Source organism: Ursus maritimus, unplaced genomic scaffold (assembly GCF_017311325.1).
Source record: "Ursus maritimus isolate PB19 unplaced genomic scaffold, ASM1731132v1 scaffold_11, whole genome shotgun sequence".
In the NCBI taxonomy this organism is placed as follows: domain Eukaryota; kingdom Metazoa; phylum Chordata; class Mammalia; order Carnivora; family Ursidae; genus Ursus; species Ursus maritimus.
The window spans coordinates 44,420,912-44,442,199 of record NW_024423453.1 but is presented as its reverse complement, the minus strand read 5'-3'; positions in this window follow the sequence as shown (position 1 = coordinate 44,442,199).

The following is a 21,288-nucleotide window of genomic DNA, read 5'->3' as shown; positions in this document are numbered from 1 at the left end:
TGGCGTAGGGCAGGCCCTCATCCAATATGACTAGTGTCCTTATAAGAAGGCAAAATTTAAACACAGACAGACACATACACGAGGGGAAAGTCATGTGAGGACGAAGGCAGAGACTGCCATGATGCTTCTACAAGCCAAGGAACCCCACAAACAGCCAGCAAGCCACCAGCTGCGAGGGGAGAGGCTTGGAGCAGATCCTTCTCCACAGTCCTCAGAAGGAACCAACCCTGCGGGCACCTTGATATCAGATTTCTAGCCTCCAGAACTGAGAGGTGATACATTTCTGTTGTTTTAGCCTCTCAGTTTGTGGTACTTTGTGCTGCAGCCCTAGAAAACTGACACAGATGAGTAAATTTAAATAAACTTTTTCAATATTACCAAAAACACAAGCCCCCAGATGCCTTCTCTCACCTTAGAGGAGTGATTTGTTTGTTTCTGCTTCACAAAGAACAAGATCCCTCTCCCTGCTTCCCCTGCTCCCCCCACACTCTTTTTTCCTCTCCTCTTCCTTCCTTCCTTCCTTCCTTCCTTCCTTCCTTCCTTCCTTCCTTCCTTCCTTCCTTCTTTCCTTTTTCTCTCTCTCTCTCTTTTTCTTTCTCTCTTGCTTTTTCTTACATGTCTTTAAATAAGCAAAACATCGGCAGCATTGTTGGAAATACAAGGTTTATGAATCAGCTTGTTACCTAACCCTTAAACCTTATCTATTACTTTCTGTCAAAATATGAGCTTCCTCAGTAAAACAACATGCTGCTACAGGATTGCACATCCTATTCTCTTCACCTGGAATTCACTCTTTATCTGCCTTTTAAACTCTGTCCATTCTTCAAAACAGAGTTCGAATGAGATCAGTAATGGAAAAAAAAGAAAAAGAAACAAAAATCATACATATATCAGAGATGGTTTAACTCAGGACACTAACCTAAAAGAAAAGATCCCCTTCCTTTCTTCTAAAGAAGGGAGAATATCAAAAATTGAATAGACACGGGATAAATTTAGCATTAATTAATTAAAAGAAAATACATAGAGCAAACTCTTGGGGCAAGTTCTAAAACAAGACTGTTAATTGCCAAAGAGATCTAAGCTAAGCTATAGTAAAGAACTCAGCTACACTAAGCTCATCTACAGATTAGAAAGTGATAGAAATTGGAGGGAATTTAAAGCACAAAAAGTGCAGTTCTTTTTCTCTTTTTGTTAATTTAAGTGACATAGAAACATTACAAAATCCAATTTAAAAAAAAGATTTGAACACAATTTCCACAAAAAAAGGAAATATATGAAAATGCACTCAGCTTTATTGTTATCAAGAAAATGCAGGGGCACCTGGGTGGCTCAATCAGTGAGTGTCTGACTCTTGATCTCATGAGGCTCAGGTCTTGGTCTCAGGGTTGTGAGTTCAAGCATCACTTTGGGCTCCATGCCTCGTGTGGAGATTACTTAAAAAAAAAAAAAGAAGAAGAAGAAGATAATGCAAATTAAACCACAATGTAATCATACCACACACCCATCAGAATGAGTGAATGAAAAATGTTGTCATGAAATATTGCAAATAACACATGTTGACTAGAATGTGTAACAGCTGAAACTCTTATGCTGCTGGTCCAGCCCTTTGAATAACCGTTTGGGGCGGGGTGGGGGGGAACCTATCTACTAAAGCCGAATATGTGTATATGCTTTGATCCAGAAATCCCATTCTTGGTATATACCTTAAAGAAATGTGTGCATATAGTTTCCAAAAACATGTACTAAAATGCTATAGCAACAGCATTCATAGAAGCCCAAACAGGAAGCCCACTCAGATCTCTACCAATAGTAAATGGTTAAAATAAATGGTGGTACATTTGCAGAGTGACATACTCTATAACAATATAAAGGGATAACTTTAAGTATTTTCACTAATATGAGAAGAATACTCTTTTATTTCAACTTAATTAGTATCAAAGCAGGTTGAATGCATGGATCATGTTAGAAACCAGAATAATACCAGCCCCCTTGGAGGAGCACTAAGGAGGCACACGGAAGCTTCTAGGATGCTGGTTATGTTCCATTTTTAAAGCTGGCTTCTGCATACATGATTGCATTCACCAAACCGTACACTTCAGATGTTTCTGTTTTTTTCTGTTTTACCTCATTTGTAAGTAAGAAAAGGAAGGGAAACAAACAAACAAAAAAGAAATGTAAATGACTTGCTAAAGTAAACTAAAGCCATCTGACTCCAGGTTGAATTTTCTTTACAACACACAATTCTGTTTTCTATCATATATTATAAACCTATAGTTCTGAAATAATAGAAACGATTTAAATATGGGAAAACATTAAACCAAATGAAGTTCTAAGCAAATATACTTCCAAATTATTTTGTATTACTAAAAAAAGTCAGTTCTATCTTGACATTAATAAGTTACAAATAAAAGAATTACAATAAATGTTGTAAGATAAGAAGGTAATGTTTTTCATTGGCTAACCTCATTAGCCATGTCTAGGTAAAATAATGGCAACTCTCAAAACACAATGAAGTGTGTAATATATGCAAAGTTCCATCTAGAAGTCAAATTGAGTAACTATAAAGAACCAATTGCCCAAATCTTGCATGTTCTATGCAAATACTAGAATCTTCTAGATACATATGTAAAATAACAAAGGACACAAAATAAAGTTGCATAATTATGTTAAATAGATCATTAAATTCCTCTTATGTGTTTCATTTTATGTAGTGCTTCCTATGTTTGAAGATCTTAGAAGTGTGTGAAAAATCTCTGTTTACTGCATGACAACTACCTTTCATTATCTCAGGGAAAGTACAGCACATTAGAACAATATGACTAAGGCAGCTGGTTTTGCTTCAATCAATTTAAAGAAAGGGAATTATTATAGCATGGTCTTTTGGATGGTATGTTTTATTCCCCACAGTATTAAGAGAGGTAATAGAAGATATAGAAGGTAATAGAAGCATCTACCCAGCAAAAAAACAAAGGAATTTTGCTCTTGTTAACGAATCACTAGCATTTCCTTTTTCAGTCTTAAATGTATAAATGCTGGTAAAATATATTTAAATAACATATATAGGTGTAACCACATATGAATATTGCACTGGTTTATTTATTTTTGTTATTGCACAGAAAAATTTGCTTAACTACTGTAGCTCGAATATTTTATGACAGTTTTCATGACAGGACCAATGATACCAGAGTCCAAGGATTTCATGCAACAAACCTCAGCCAAGAAATGCTAATACAGTGAATTCTGCCATTGCCTTGTTCTGGTTTGGCAGGTGTTATCTATTTTCTGGAAACTATAATGAACTTAATAAATTACTCAAGGGGAGATTAATGACATGAATATATCAGAAATCAAAAATTTATTAAGATTTATCATAATAATTAAGTGAAGAATGCTCTTTTAATTTCCAAATCTGATTATTCACCAAAAGTGACTAATAGGATAACCTAATCTAAACCCCTCAATTTTTACATGAACAAGCTAAAATTGATTTGAGGCTAAGAAGATTAAAAGACATTTCCAAGACATACGGGTTCATTGTGATGGGAACTCCATTTTCTGATTTCTGGACCATTGCCTGTTTTCTCTTTCCTCCCGCCTGCCTCCCTACCTTCCTTCCTTCTTTCTCCACAGATTTAATGAGATACAATGCACGTGCCATACCATATACCCATTTAAAGTATACAATTTAATGTTTTTGAGTACACTTGCAATGTTATGCAACCATCAGCAGAATCTAATTTTAGAACATTTCTGTTCGTTCTTAAAAAAAAAAAAGAAAAGCCATACCCATCAGCTTTCACTCCCCATTCTCCTTTCCTAAAACTTCCAGCCCTAGGCAATCACTTTCCATCTCTATAGATTTGTTACTCCAGACATTTCATATAAATGGAAGAATACAACATGTAGTGTTTTGTGAGTTTTTTCACTTAGTGTGTATTCAAGGTTCATCCATGTTATAGTATGTTATCAGTACTTTATTTCTTTTTATTGCCAAATATTCTTTTGCATGAATATACCACAATTTACCTATGTCTTCATCAGTTGACAATCATTGGATCATATCCACTTTTTGGATATTATTGATAATGCTACTGTAAGTGTCGATGTACACATTTTTGAGTGAATGTATATTTCTATGTCTCTTTAGTATGTACCTAGGAGTAGTTCCACGGTCACTCTAGGTTTAATGTTTTGAGGAACTGCCAATGTGTTTTCAAAAATGTTTTCATTTTATATTCCCACAAGTACATTCATGAAGTTTCCAGTTTCCCTAAATCTTTGCCAACACTTTTTACTTAGTGTCTGTCTTTTTTATTGTATCTATCTTTGTGGATATGAAGTAGTATGATGTGGTTTTGATATGCACTTCCCTAATGACAAATGATGTTGAGCATTTTTCATATGTTTATTGAGCATTTCTGTATCTTCTTTAGAAAAATGTCTATTTAAATCCTTCATTTATTTTGGAGTTGTTGTCTTTTTATTTTTGAGTATAAGAGTTTTTCTTTTTTATTGTGGATACCAGCTCTTATCTGATACAAGATTTATAAATATTTTCTGGCATTCTATGGAGTGTCTTTTCACTTTCTTGATGATGTCCTTTGAAGCAAAAACAATCTGTAATTGTATGACAGTCCTGTTTATTTATTTTTTGTTTTGTTGCTTATGCTTTTGGTGTTATAGCTAGGAAACCACCATCTAACCCAAGATTATAACAATTTTATTTCTATGCTTTGAACCTAGGTTAGACAATGGTTTCTTAGACAAGCCATTTCCACCTTAAAAGGACTTTCGGGGGAAAATTCTAAATTTAATCAAACCTATAGTTATGACTACCTATTTAAAGAAGAAAAATAATGACTCAAAAGAAATAAGGAAAAGAGAGACATGTGAAATAATATCATGAATATGTAATGTGTAACATCTAGACTATGGGAAATTAGAGAGCAAATAACCTGAGTTCCTCATCAAAATCTTTAAAGGAAAAAAAAAAGAGAGAGAGACGGAGGGAGAAACATTTAGGTTGTATGAACAGTGTAGATGATGTTGTCCCATCTGTTACTTGTAATGATTACTCTGTTCGTTTAGATAATCACATTAGTCACAGTTATCACAGTTATTATCTGTTTTGAAAAACATTAAAACTATTAATCTGTAGTCTATAAATACAGAAAATATTGACTTGAAATAAATGCATTGTATTTGCAATTAACTCATTGTTCAGATTTGGAAAGAAGTTATATGAATAGGTTGAAAGTATATATGCAGGCATCTATAGCTTTATACAGTTAATTCAGTCTGCATTACAGAAAATAGAAAGCAAAAATAGAAAATTTTTAAGCTAGAGAATTTCTTTGTTCCAGCTCTAAATTATCCTTTTTACATATCTTAAATGCCTTTTCCCATAGCTCCAAAAAAGATTGACATTTTAGGGATTCTTCAATGCTACTGGGAGAGTATTCCGCAGTCTTAACTAAAGTTATAGTCAATAATTAATTTTATATCGGTGCTGCCTAAGTATGCCTTTCTTTGGTATCACATACCTGGGATAGTCCCATGGACCATTCTAAGATCTCTCTTATGATGCAGAGTATTGTCCTCAGAAACAGATATTAATCTTATTTGTGATATTTCTGCATTAATCAACTCTTCATCTATCTTCTTTATTTTTAAGATTTTATTTATTTATTTGACAGAGAGAGACAGCCAGTGAGAGAGGGAACACAAGCAGGGGGAGTGGGAGGGGAAGAAGCAGTCTCCTAGCAGAGAAGACTGATGTGGGGCTCGATCTCAGAATGCTGGGATCACGCCCTGAGCCAAAGGCAGGCACTTAAGGACTGTGCCACCCAGGTGCCCCTCTTCATCTATCTTCACTCCCCAGATTAGGCAGATGCATTTTCATTGAGTAAATACCAATAGTGACAACAAAATATGACCTTGGGTTAAGTAATGGTGTCTTAGATAAGACACCACCATTAATAACGATGGTATCCCCCAGCCCCCAGGATAGTATTAAACCTGAAGACACTGGACAATTTCAATTCAATTGACTTACAATTCAAATTCAACTCAAGGTCAAGTACTACTTTGTTCACCAGTTAGTTGATGTGTATTTTATATGTTGCATAAATGTCACTTCTTCACACACTTCGGCATTCAAAAAAAGTCATATTATTTTTCCAAAATCTAATTAGGTCTAGCTTAGATCTTCATTTGGTGAAACTGTGGACAGCCTTAAGTACCCCAAACTACCCTTTTTGGTACAAATACTTTTGGTACAAGAGCGACATTGATCTTAAACAGAAGGAAAACTTCAGGAGGCTTTCAGTGCTCAGTGCTTAACTGTTACTAAGCCAAATGTTCATATTCCCATGAACATCTAGAAAGCATAAGTTCAGCTACAACCAAGCCATGCTCCTACTTCCTATACAGGTTCTGTCATTTTCTAATGATGTCACTAAACTAGAGACTACCAACTATCTCCTTCTTTGGTGGAATATCCACTGTCTATAGTTGCTCCTGCCTTCTCATCTCAAAGCATATCTCTATCTATCCTCACTCTCTGCCCACTATTTAGGACCCCTCGAAATGTCTCCCTAATTTTTTAATACCCTCCAACTCCAAACCAGAAGAGGCATTACCTTTAGTAAACTAATGTATTGACAGCCGCAAAATTACTGAGACATGGTTTAAAAAAAAAAATGGACTAGCTAACTTCTTGGAACAGAAAAGGAAAAATATACAGAACCAAACATAAATAGCTCTTAGTCTTTTAGGCAAATTAGCATCTCAGTAAATGAGCCTAGTGCATAGCTAATACTTCTGTGTTAAATTAACAACAGTGCTGGGGGAAATAATTATTCTTATGGATTCACCTAGGACAATTTTTATTGATTTACTTTTGCCCCTAGAGCAGAGTTTGAAAATTTAATCTTAGAATTCAGAATCATGGACCTACCACTCTCCCTGAGAGATTCACTTAACTACGTAATATTTTTAAGACTTTATTTTATGGGCTGCCTGGGTGGCTCAGTTGGTTAAGCGTCTGCCTTTGGCTCAGGTCTTGATCTCAGGGTCCTGGGATCAAGCCCCACATCGGGCTCCCTGCTCAGTGGGGAGTCTGCTTCTCCCTCTGCCACTCCCCCTGCTTGTGTTCTCTCTCTCTCTCATATACACACACACCGGTGATGGCATTAAAGAGTCTACCGGTGAAGGGCAGTTTGCTATAAGCTTCTTGCATTCTTATATATCTCGAGTTTGCAAAAACCATAACATTTTGATTGTCCTTTATCCAGACTACTTCTCAGCATTGCTTATGCACTTGACAGTCTTGAGAAGTGAAGAAATGCATTGCAGAAATCCTCAAATAGTTCTACATGCACTTAGTTATTTTCCAGAATGTAGTAGACTTGCTTACAACTTAGCCTGAAAGTAGTGGGTTTCCTAAGTTCTCATGTGGCCCATCCCGTGGCACACGTAGGCTCTACCTGGTCTCATAGGCTTTGCTATGACACTTCGGATGCAGAGACCCAGTAGGACAATGCTAACAATCTCGCCCCTGCTTTTGTTGTCATTCAGTCCTTTATCTCTGACTCAAGAGTCTTCTCTCATCTGTCAGCATCCATGGAACTGTGACAGTCTTTCATGTTAGCTTGTAGAGTTATTTTGGTTAGAGTTCTAGATCTTGTCCACAGTGTCAGACTCTTTAAAGTAGGGTAAAATCCCCAAAACTATACCATAGTTCCCCTGAGAAGACAAATTAGAATGCTGGAAGTTGAAGAAAGAGAAAAGCTACAACAATATTATATAGTCACTTGATTTTAAAAAATACATATTTAACCTATTTCATTGGCAAAAAAGAATTGATTTTTATTTCATCATCTTGCTAATTTTGAATCTTCCAGGAGAAAGGAAATAAATTGATTTATAGCTAACAGCAAAGGTAAACGCTGATTTGAATTAGTACCAACTTTTCTTGTAAGCATAGTTTTATAAAAAGCAGGTATTTTATTATTGCTTCGAAATTTCCCTAAGGTATTGAAAGAAGACGTATTGTCAGAGTAAGGATAAGCAATTCTCTTAAATCTTTTCATATCTTGTTGCATCTTATCACACACATGCAATGTCAGTTTAATTTAATAAGATACATACAGAAAGCCATCCCAACTAATAGATTGTAGACAGTCCATCTAACATTCAAAAAAATACTAAAGAAAGAGTAATAAATTAATCCCTTTTCAATATAAGTCTTCATAAAATGTAAATAATGATTTATGATAACCCAAGCTATAGGTAGGTACCCTTAACCTTCAGGGAGTAAATCAACCCCTCTGAAACTTGGTTTTCTCCTTGTACAGTGTTAGGCAGTATATTAGTCTTCTAAGACTGCATTACAAAGTACCACAGACTGAGGCAGTTAAATAACAGAAATTTATTTTCTTATAAAAAATGGAGGTTAGAAGTCCAAGATCAAGGTGTAGAGAGGATTAGTTTCTTCTGAGATCTCTCTCCCTGGCTTATAGATGGTCATCTTCTCTCATGTCTTCACAAGGTCTTCCCTCTGTACTTGTCTGTGTCCTAATTGCCTCTTATTAATAGGATACAAGTCATATTTCATTACAGCTCACATTAACGACCTCATTTTAATGTAATTACCCCTTTAAAGTTCCTATCTCCAAATACAGTTACAGTCTGAGGTACTCGGGGTTAGGAATTCAACATTTAAATTTGGGGGGGACACAAGTCAGCCCATTATAGGCAGATTATCATCGTGTATGTAAAACATCTAATAAAAAATTCAAATGTAATTATAATATAATCATAGCCATTATTATTGTTACAACCCTTGTGGAAAGCACTAATTTAAAAATAATTACCTAAGGTGAATCTTTGTATCTTGGTCAAAGACAAAATAACATGCAATATTCATAAAAGAGAATAAAATATTAGAAAATGTAAGAATGAAGTTTATTCTTGTACCTATTAGCAAGGTTAGTCATTTGTATTCAAGCAGTATCCTTGGATTGCAAGAGTTTCCCGATACAAAATGTTTGTTGAACTTCTCCAGCACACAAAGTGCAAACACATCTTAGAATACTGACCATCAAAAACACTTTGAATAAGAAACAATCATATTTAAAACTGGTTCGTACAGCAGTTAAAATGCTGTATAATTATAACCCATATCTACTTATGCAAGTATCTCTAATCTCCATGTCTAGACCTGACATTTTTTAGTCTTTTTTGTGATGCATTTTGACAATAAAACTGATTGGGATTTAAACTAGAGTTGATATTATTCTTTGCAACATAAGACCAAATATAAATCTTATATCTTCCATAAAGTCATATAGCATTTATATTTTTTATGACTATATTAACTGTACCTGAACCACATATTTCCCTACAGTAAATATATATATATATATTTATTATAGTCTATATTACATTCTATATACTTAACTATCAAAAGATATCGATATATTTATTTATTATTAATGTACATCATATCATTTATATATTTATTCATTTTCTGAATGACTATTTTTATAATCTGCTATGTTGGCATTATGCATGATCAGATTGTGATTATTGTTTGTGCATAAGTTTCTCTCACTTAAATGTTCCATAAAGAAAAGGATTATTTCTTTTTTTTTATTATGTTATGTTAGTCACCATATAGTACATCCTTAGTTTTTGATGTAGTGTTCCATGATTCATTGTTTGTGTATAACACAGAGTGCTCATTACAATATGTGCCCTCCTTAATAGCCATCACCCTATCCCCCCACCCCCCTTCCCTCTGAAACCCTCAGATTGTTTCCTGGAGTCCATAGTCTCTCATGGTTCCTCTCCCTCTGATTCCCCCCTCCTTCAGTTAGGAAAAGGATTATTTCTAATGTTTTTTTATTTTCCTGGAATACTGGTGCTCCTGTCCTTATGCAGCTCTTGTTGTGGACAAAGTGTTCATGTCCCCCCAGAATTCACAGGTTGAAGCCCTGGTCCCCAATGTGATGGTATATGGAGATGGGGTTTTTCAGAGATTATTCACTTCAGATTAGGTCGTGAGAGTGGGGCCTTCATGATGAATTACTGTTCTTCTGAGACACTAGAGGGCTTGTTCGTTCGCCTCACATGCACACATAGAAGAATTCATATGAGCACACAGCCAGGGAGCAACCACCCACAAGGCAAGAAAAGAGGCCTCAGAATGGAACCTCGCTTACTGGCACCTTGATCTTGGACTGCTCAGCTTCCAGAGCTGTGAATAAGTTCCGATTGTTGAAGCCACCCAGCCCTTGGTATTTTGTTATGATTAAGACAGGCCTTTTTTTAATGCATTTATTCTGGATTATAGATCCTGTAAATGGAAGGATCACCTCTAACACTTCTTTAACATCCTGGAATAGTAATATGCTTATCTTTATGTCATTGAATCATATCTTGGAATATTTACTACCAGAAGTCAAAAGCAACAGTGATTTGCAACCACCAAAATGGCTTGAGATTTCATTTATTGGAGAATTGTTTTCTCGGTCAGTATTCCTTATGAGTAATTTAATCAAAGCGATAAATAGTTTTTGGCAAGGAATCAATTAGTATAAGGGGTTTTAGACGGCAAGGTCTCATAGCCCAGATTTGTTATATCTTAGTGCACATTTATTTAGGATGTCTCATCATTCGACTTGTTTGGTAATTTTGAAGAGAAATGTCATGGCCAGGGTCAAAAACTTCATTTTGTGGATTTCAACAATGACTCTGGGAAATGGCTTGAATATAAATGTCACTTGCACCTGAGGGATTCGACATACCGGCAAATTATTCAATTTAGAATCAAGACCTCTTTCTGTAGCCTCTGTCTAGATGGGGTCAAGTATATTTATGACCACCTCTAGAGAGGCTTTAGACTACTTTTGCATAGATACCACTAGCATCTCAGATATTATTCAGCTTTGCCTTCATTTCTATTGGGACTCTGTTTTATTTTCATTCTTTTCTTTAAAGCTATCCTTATTTGAGTTTTCCCTGAGTTTTATTTGAGGCATCTCAATTTCCTTTATAGTATATTGAAATCCATTTAAACTTCTGACATCTTTTTAATCTTACTTTCCCCATTTAGCCCATGTTTTTGTTTAGAAAGAAAATCTCTCAAAAAATAACTTCTTCCAAACTCTCTTGGGCTGATGGTACAGAACCTGGTGTCATTGTCTCTTACTTAAAACAAATAGCAACCTCGGGTATGAAACCTGCCTTTCATGGAAATTATTCCCTCATACCAATCCAGGGTCACCTGAGACTAGAGAGGAATAACCCTGGAGCTTGTCACAAGCCCTATACCTCTAAATTTCATCTGTATATTTTTTCCTCTTTTGACACTGAATGCAGTATGGAATTTAGGGCAGCATATCTGGTGCTGCTTACCTAGGTTGGAAACCAATGTTTAATATAACACCTGCTGAATCCAGCCCCCTTGCTTTAACCCCTTGCACATGCATCATGATGAATTACTGTTCTTCTGAGACACTAGAGGGCTTGTTCGTTCGCCTCACATGCACACATAGTCAAGGTGCAGCAGCTACACCCTTGGGCGCCCATTTATGAAATCCTTATAAGGCTGTGACTTCAGTTAGACCAGAAACAGCCATGCAAATGTACCAAGGCCAGCAACTTTGCAGTTCAAGGTCAGTCTGGAGCAGTTTTGTACCCCCACATCAAGTATGAAGCCTATTAGCCATTCTGTTTGGATTAAGAATGAGGCCAACAGACTGCGTGAGAGCTATATTGTTTACTTAAACAGGGTGAGTGGAGATCTCTCTCTGAACAGTAAGCTGTAGGAAGATTTTAAATCCCCATTTTTGATTACCTTTACATCCTCAGTATCTAGCACAGACGCTGGCCATATACGGAGTCAGTGTGTTTTAACTAAATGAATATAATAAAAAATACTATTTGACTATGGTTGTAGTTTCTAATGTACATCCAATTCTGGTTCTTCCTTCTTTCTGGTCTCATAGGAAGACTCAACTTTCCAAGTCCCTTTTTAATGATGTGAGACTATTGACTTGATCTAAGCAAAGCAATGTGCATCACTTCTGTACTAAGGTATTTAAGAACTTGCACACTACGCTGAACACTGCCTCTTCCTCTGCTGTATGCATCATAGAACTGCAGGGTGAGACAGCAGTTGTAGGGCGAGGGCTTCTTATCTCTGAATAAATAGCTATGCTATTTATTTCTTTGACTTATTTTTTTTCAGAGGGAGAGAAAGAGAGGAGGGGCGGAGGAAGAGGGAAAGAGAGAATCTCAAGCAGGCTCCATGCCCAGTGGGGAGTCTGATTTCACAACCCTGAGATCATGACCAGAGCCTGAATCAAGAGTCTGATGTTTAACCTATGGAGCCACCCAGGTGCCCCAAGGGCTTCTGTATCTAAATCGCTGCATATAGGAGACTTCTGCTGGAGGGCTGGTCTACCCACATGTGATTTTATGCAAGTTTTTGTTTGTGTAGTCACCCATATTTGGACTTTAATTTGTTATACTCCTGTTATGCTGATGCATAACATTGATTCTGTGTCTGTTAATTTGATCTCTAATAGAAAATGCTGGATCTACATTAGTAGACTCTTCATTGTTTGTTATTATTATGAATGTATCATCTTTCAGAAGCCCATCCTTGACTTAAGTTGTAAACCAATTCAGTAGTCCCTGGAAAGTCTTAACTATATGCTCAGATTTTTTTCTTTTTTCTGCTTGTAAAATTACTATTGACTCTGTGGTAAATAGCTCTTTTGTAACAGGCTGTGGGACTTCATCTTGGAAAGTAAAGTGCCGATTGGAGAAGAAATCCATGACAAATCTAACAAACGCCACAGATGAAAATAAATAACATGCAAATAATAGGTACTGATTATTTGACCCAGGAAAATGACTTAATTAAATATACACCATTCAGACTTTTTTACTTCAATAATTAAAACTCTCAGATTTGCAATTGAGAAATAACTGAGGCTTTTCCAGGCTTTCACATTGCTCTCCTACAACACAGCATACATCTTCATGCCTTTTGAAGTTTTAGTAAAACCTTAATATCAATGTATGTAACAATAAAAACAAAAACAAAAAATGCCGCCAGAAAGAAAAAGGGGAGAAGCACTTTAGGTGAGTGAGAGTTCCATCATACGGAATTATTTTTAGACTTAACCTAGAGTGTTGGCTTTAAAAATAAAATAATATGACTTGACTCGGAGAATAATGTGAGGGGTGAAGTGGCCAGTGAAACCAGGCGAGAATACAGTACACATGATAGATGTGGTTTGTTTTTGTTTTTGTTTTATTTTTGGTGCCCAAAACTTGGGAAGCATGATCCAGAAAGGAAATGAAAAATAAAGATCGAGAAATGGGCTTAAATTTAGAATTCAAATTTAGAATTGGAATAAAGAGAACTAACTATTTATTCACCAAATACTCCAAAGCAATTTTAAAAGTGATGGAAAGTTTTGGGCCTATGATTTAAACATTACAGGGAATTTATTGAATCAGTTCTGCAAATTAGATGAAGTATAACCATCACTTCACGTGCATAATTTTAACTCTTGGAATACTTTGGTGAATTAGGTATTATATCGTTTTTGCAATTAAGAAAATTGGCTAAGAGAACTTCTAAGCTCACTTGGATGGATAATAAGGTTGGAGCGTGGATTTAAAACCTTCTATGTCTGATCGCTTATAGTATTTCCACTGGATCTCATTACTTTCTTTAGAAGTCAACTATGCTAATTGGTAAGGGAAGCAAATGGTAGCTTGATTAATTACAGATAAAAGAAAGGCAGAGATTAGCTATCGTGCCTTTTATGTCTGGATTCCTTCTGTTAAACCAAAGCTCTGTTTGTAGTAATGGATTGAATATGAAATTTAAGAAAGAAAATTGGAAGTTTAATATGAAATATTTGGGTGCAGTAGGGGGGCCTGCTCTGAAGAACACAGATGTTAGAGTTCTATGAACATGAGTTTAGTTTTCATATCTATAAAACGGAAAATAATACCTTGCCTGTAGGATTTTTATAGACATAAGTGATAATGCATAAGTACTTGGGAAAATGTCTGGCTCATGCTAAGAGATCAAGATATGATAGTGTCATTTTCCCATCTTTTTGCACACTGCTCTTTGGACTGAAGGCAACCCAGCTGGTTTCTGTGCACATGGAATGTAGAAGTACTCAGGGTAACGTTAATACGAGTCAGATCAATTGGGTGACAGCAAGACAGGGGATAGAGGTGGCTACATTTTTCTACTAAAAGAACGTCAGGCTGTGATGTGACATGCAAATGGGACATAGAGATTTTAATTATAAAAGCACAATGTAATTTTCTTTTCCCTTTTGAATACAGAAACATGTATGTGACTCTCACCTTTTCTCCTTCCTACACGATCATCTTGGGCTGACAAGTACGATGTGATCATTTAATTTATTCAAAAACATAATATCAGAGGAGACATTAGAGACAGAAAATTTTACTGAACTTGGCCATGGCCACTGCATGACTACCATACCTACCTCCCAGCAGGAGAAGAATACAGTGTGGGATGCCCTCTGTGATAATGTGGCCTAATTCCGATTCTCACCCTTCCCACTTAGCTTTCCATGGAAATGGACAAGGAGCCACCCAATGGAAACAAGCCGGCTTTCTGGAACACAGATATATTACTTTACATGCTACACATCACTGTCGTAGTGTGTGTTGCCATTGCAAATATTCCTACAGCAAAGCTCCAAATGTTTCTGGCCGCAATTTTATATGTATGAATTACCCTCCATAAACTTTTTAGGTTTCCATAGGAATGTCTTAGAAAAATTACAAAATCCTGTGCTGGCTACTAAGCGCTTGATTCTGAGCTCCAAATCCACCTTTCCGGACTTCAGGGAGGCTGCTGCTGAAACTGCAAACCACATTTAGCTTGGCCAGCCGTCCCATCAGGCTCTGCACAAAGAGGGCGCTAGATACAGACTGAGAAGCTCTGGAAAGGACTTCTTCCTTCCTGTTTCACTGTTGATTTCCTGCTCCAGTCAGCATTGTCCCACTCCTTCCTCCCCTTGGCAGTGGCAGTTTGTAGAAATGGAAGGTGTTCCAGATTGAATTGTTTCCATTACTTGCAGAACGAGTTCACGGAGCCCCCTTTGAGACATCAGTATCGTGCACCTGATACCACCGTCCCCTGCCAGATGTTTGGACGGCAGCTCCACACAGCCCCCCTCTGACTCAGAGGCAAGATGGCCAGGGGAGCACCGCCCCCTTTCCAGAGGTCTGAGTTTCACTCCAGAAGGCCCTTCCCCCAAACTTAATAATGCCAACCTCTTTTCATTGCTTTCTCAATCCTAGCGGTGGCGACTGCTTCCCGCAGTGGCTGCGTCCTTAACACCTAATGTGTGAGAAAGAGTTCGTATAGCAGGCGGGGTGGAAAGTCCTGCTTTCAAGGTTGGCCCCTGCGAGTGTCTGGGAACTGAGATTTTTGATTGGTTCCCACCCTTCCCGCATAAGAATGGTTTATTATACCTAAACTGCAAACACTGTGGTTTATACTAAGTACCTGCTTTCCCTCTGGGGGTCTGGGATTCCGGTATGCGATAGGCAGAGAGTACCCATGGGACCACCCCCATAAAATCCTTCATTACCGAGTGTCTAAGGAGATTCTCTGGTAAACAAAAGTCCACATCCGTTGCCACAGTTCACTGCTGAAGGGTTTAAGGGCATTCTGTGAGACGCCACTGGAAGAGGGAGGACCTTTTGAAGCTCCAGTCTGTTTTCCTCCAGAGTCGACCCATGAATCTTCTCCTTTTGCTGATTTTCCTGTCTATCCTTTTGCTTTGATAAATCATAACCATGAATATGACTGTATGTTGAATCCTGTGAGTCCTCTCAAAAACCTAGGGCTACTCATGGGGACCCCTAACACACCTTAGTTTCTCCTCCACCCCCCCTCTTATTTTTATAGTTTTCTATCCGCAGGTGTTAGTTCTTTGTATTAAAATTTCTCTGTTAGGATAACTGGTGTAGATTAAGCTTTAACCTAAAACTGCTCTACAGCGGGGTTTTCCGTAGTGTACCTTTTACCTACATCAGAAAAACTGCCTGGACACACACACACACGAGGTACTAAATCATAGGCTTTAGGGGAGGGAATTGGGAATTGGATTTAACATACACCCCTGATGAAGATAATATTTTAAAATAAATTTGGAGAACATTTCTCAATGGCGTGAAGTAAGTTTCTTCTTTCTTGAATACCTGAGAAGGTATTTATAGTAAATCATATGCTCTTGCCTTCGTGGAGTGAATTTACTCCTTTTACATGAGCAGGCCACTCCCCAGTAGTCAGCATATCCTTGGACACTTAATACCAATGGGTACTTAATACCTTGGCAAATTGCTTTATAACCATATCATTAGTTATTCATAGAATCTGTAAGTAATATCTACTTTGGGTTTATTCCAAGGTCATTGATAAGGTCGATAGAAGTTAAATTGTGAAAATGTACACCGACCCAATAAAGGGTTTTACTCCCTTCTTTAAAATACCACTTTATTTTAAGTAGTAGAGACATTTTTGAAAATTTTCTAGGAGACCCACAAGAAAATGATATGTACAATGAAGTTATAGATACTAAAATGTCTCTAAATATTTTCTATGAAGTTGATACTTTTTATCAATAAATTGGCAGAGCAAGGATAAGGACCGTAAATTTAAAACATACGACACGCAAATGGGACATAGAGATTTTAATTATAAAAGCACAATGTAATCTTCTTTTCCCTTTTGAATACAGAAACATGTATGTGACTCTCACCTTTTCTCCTTCCTACATGATCGTCTTGGGCTGACAACTACGATGTGATAATTTACAGGCTGAAAAATGACTAAGCTTGCTATGAGTCATAAAATAGTGCTTAAGTTCCAAAGGTAGTGGGGCAGCTAGTGACCTCATTATTCCATCCTGACTTTTAAAGCAACACTTTGAGCAAATAGAACAAGTCAAAGTCACTCTCCAAGAATTGGGAATGTTTTAAACTGAGTGGTTCAAGATCTTTGGTTGGAGGCATCTGCTTCAGATCAGGTTAGCGTCTAGAGCAGAGATGTAGATACCCAGGCATTGCACTGGGTTCAGATTTGTTCCTATAACAACTCTCCACCCCACTCCTCCAATCTTTCTTTGCACATTATGGACGTTAAACACCATCATAGCATAGTCGGAACAGGATACTGGAATGCATACTGCTCTGGACTTTTGGAGTTTGGGAAAAACGCTAGGATAACAGCAGTCACAATTCGCTTATCACCTCCTGGTATTGGCACATTCTATCGCTCTGGTTCACTGATTGATTGTTTTGACTTGCCATCACTCCTATTTGAAATAAATAATGTCCTTGGATTTATATTTCAGATTAGAAAATTATTCCAGGTCTTTTCCAACATTGAACCAAATATTAATAAAAGAAAAAATATATCTCTAGAAAGAGATTAAGTTATAAAGGAGAGGTTCTTTTTGGTTTCCCTCAACATGTTTTGAGCATCTTCCATTTGCCTCTGGTCTCGACACTTGAGAATACAGACTTAACTTCTCAAAAAGACATCCTCTGAGTCTTTTTTTTTTTTTTTCTCAGTGGGGCAACTGATAGCGCTTGGGTGGGATGATTATTTGTGTTTGCCACATCGCAGAATATTTAGCATCCCTGGCCATTGTCTTTTAAAAACCTACCTATTCTCCTCTGTTATGTTGCCTAGCAAATACACCACACACATTGCTGACATGAGACCTGTGCTGCACTTGAAAACCAATATACTTGAATTTTATTCTACAATAATTTAAGTATAATTTCAGTTATATAATTTAAGAGTCAAGAGGACATCATTCCAAAATTTATTGTACATTTTTTTTCTGTCTGAGAGTTTTGTTTTCTTTGTTAACACCTAATTCCTTTGCCTCTTTTCTGGGCTAGCATCTCAACTTCATCACATTCATAGTAACATGATTTCCAGAGTGGATGAGCTTTTTCTTGGAGACTAAAAGCTTCATGTCAGTTTCCTGACAAGGGAACTTTTTTGTTCTTCCTCTTACAGAGCTGTTCTTTACTACTTAACTACCCACTAAATTCCAATTTCCTGTCTGAGGCAAGCCTTCAGCTCTCCATTAATTTGCCAAGCGCAGATGAGTAGTAGGCCCTGAGTCATCAAGGAATTTCCAGTTTGGTTACCAGAGTTAACCACTTCCAAGGCAGTCTTTAGGAATCATTTAGATTTTGATTTTCCTTTCTCTACTCCATCAGATGTTCCTTCTCAATCACGTCACCTTGGTTTTATAACAAAAATCGGCATCGTGCTTTCAATGACTGTAGCAGACCATTTCACCTAAAGTAAGAATTGTTTCCTTACACATAGGCAAAAAGAACCTTCTCAAAGGCAGTTAAGTGTCTGAAAGCTCGAGTGCAGAGCATTTACTGAGATTGTAGGCATGCCCTTTTGTTTCTCTGTGTTTCTAGTTTATATGAAGGACAGGGCCAGGTAGTCTCTACAACAGCCAGCAGTGCTATAAGTCTAGACCAAATGCTAAAGAAAGTTGAGCATTTTTTGTTTGTGAAGTAGGAAACAAGTGACACCTCTATTTTAATTTCTAGGGTACAGTGTGAACCCATATATATGTAGTTACAGAGTAGTCATTGAGTTGTGATGACCAGATTAAGGCATGTAAGAGAACTAATGTAGAAAATGTGCTCATGGCTTCTGAACTATACTTCTAGAAGATACTCTGGATTCTAATTCTTTAATTTATACTTTGCACAGCCTCATTTAAGCTATTGTCCAAGCTCCAGTGTGCATGCAAGCTAGACAAATGCCTAAGTGCATCCAAGATGAGGCCCTCTTACATGAGAGCAAGCTGTCCTTGATAATATGTTTATAAATCAAATCAATTTCTGAACAGGACAGAAAAAAGAAGAGGAAAGTCAAATGCAAATTAGTTGCATGTTAAATGTTTCAAATCACGATCCTTAACCAGCTGTGTTTAAAATGATAAAGCTCTTTATATTTATGAATATTTGTAACTTATTTGCTTTCAAGTGTTTAAACATTTTATACCTAGCTTAGTACATATTTGAGCACATGTTTAAAAAAAATCTCAGAGAAGTGTAGGTATAAATAATAAATAATGTTTAGGGCTATGTAAGTATATTCATAAATAGATTTGTGACCACACATTAAGTGACATACAAAATTTTAACTCTATTATTAGATGAAATCCAGCCTTGCTATTCCTTCATGAAATACATACATTCTATGTTATATATATATATACACACATATATATATATATATATATGTATATATCAGTTTTGTTTCTGAAGTGTTTCTTTTATAATTTCTTTTACCGAAAAATGCAAGAAGAAATTCAGTTAAAATAAAACTTGGAAATTCAAAAGTTCAGATATCTTATTAGGTATTAGGAAGTATAGAGGATCCATTTCTCATATGTTGAGAGGGTTTTAAGTGCTGATTCACTGCATGTTAAGAAGATATTGACACATCATCTGTTCCTGGCTCAAACCCTGCACTGGCCCCTCATCTTACTCAGAATAAAACCAAAGCACTTACAGTGGCTTCCATGCACCAACAAGATCTATCTCCAACGTTAACTTTCTGACCTCAACCCTGTCTTTCCCAGACACTCACTCCATTCCAACCACACTGGTCTCCTTGTAATCTCTCCAACTTCACATGCACTCTTGTCTTAGGGCATTTGCCCTGGTCATTTCCTCTGCTTCAAACTACTTTCTCTGGCTAACTCTCTCATGTCCTTTAAGCATTTGCCCAAATATTGACTTTCCAATGAGGACTATATTTTTAACAGTAACCTATTCCATACGCTGTTCCTTCAAATCAACAGTCAAGATAGAGCCTACCCTGTTCTACTTCTTGCCACTTTCCAGGACATTTAATGGCTTATAAAAAGGCCATACGATTCACTTACATTTTTAATTTACTGTGTGATGTTTGTCTATATCCTGATAGAATGTAAATAGCAAAAAGCGAGAGTTACTGCTGTGGTCTGAATGTTTGGTCCCATCCAAATTCCTATTTTGAGATTTTAATGCCCCATGTTATGGTATTTGGAGGTGGAGACTTTGGGGAATGATTAGGTCATGAGGGGGCAGGCCTCATGAACCAGACTAATGTCCTTATAAAAAAGACCCCAGAGAGCTCTCTTGCCCCTGCCACGACATGAGGACACGGTGAGAGCTCTGCAGGCGCAAGCTGGAAGAAGCCCCTCCCCCCTGCTGTCTGGGACCCTGATCTCAGACTTCCAGCCTCCAGAACTGTGAGAAATCTGTCATTGGAAGCATTCTGTTGGTAGCTTGCCTTCATTTCTTGTGATAGCCATGTGTGGCTTCATTATAGCAGCCCAAAGTGACAGACAGTGTTTATCTGCTTTGCTCATTACTGTGCCTCAATCACTAAAACAATGATTTTCTCACACTCGGCACCCAATAAATAGTTGATTTTTTTGAAGAGAAATAACATGATTAGATAATGATGATGATGGTGGGGGTGGTTGATGATAATGATGATAAAGTGGTTATTCTGTTTTCTACCCTGGGCTGCCATTTACTTTCCTAAGTGACCCAGGCCTCCCCCTAAATACTATGGCACATAGATATTATAATTCTTATGTTATCAATAAAAAAAAACTGTGACTGGAGAAGTTAAAGAATTTGTCTCAAATTAAACACCTCATAAGCTAGAGGCAGTAGGACTGGCATCTAGATCTGTCAGACTTCAAGGTCTAGGCCCTTATATAATACTATAATCTCCCAAATAATCATTTGGGAAAGTCAATTACATACTTGCTTTGACTGCTGACAAATAATGGAAATAAATTTATTTCCTATGAACAACATATTGCATATACTGTAATACAGTATATCATATGGCCTTCCACCAATCCATTTGATTTTTGGACACTTATTCTGACCCTTGAATTCATGAATCATTTATCCCACTTCTACTCACTTTATAAAAACTCTGCGAATTAATTGTTATGAATATCCTGTAAAAGTCTATCAGCACAAATGAACTACTTGGACATGAAACATGCAGAGTAAAAACTTTTATTAACTCAGCTGGCTTGATAACACAAAATCACAAATAAAAATGTTATGGCAGTTGAGGGAGCAATATTATCAAAGGAAGGAACATAAAAGTCTAAAGATTCCAAGTGCCTAAGTTAAAAATGGGACAAA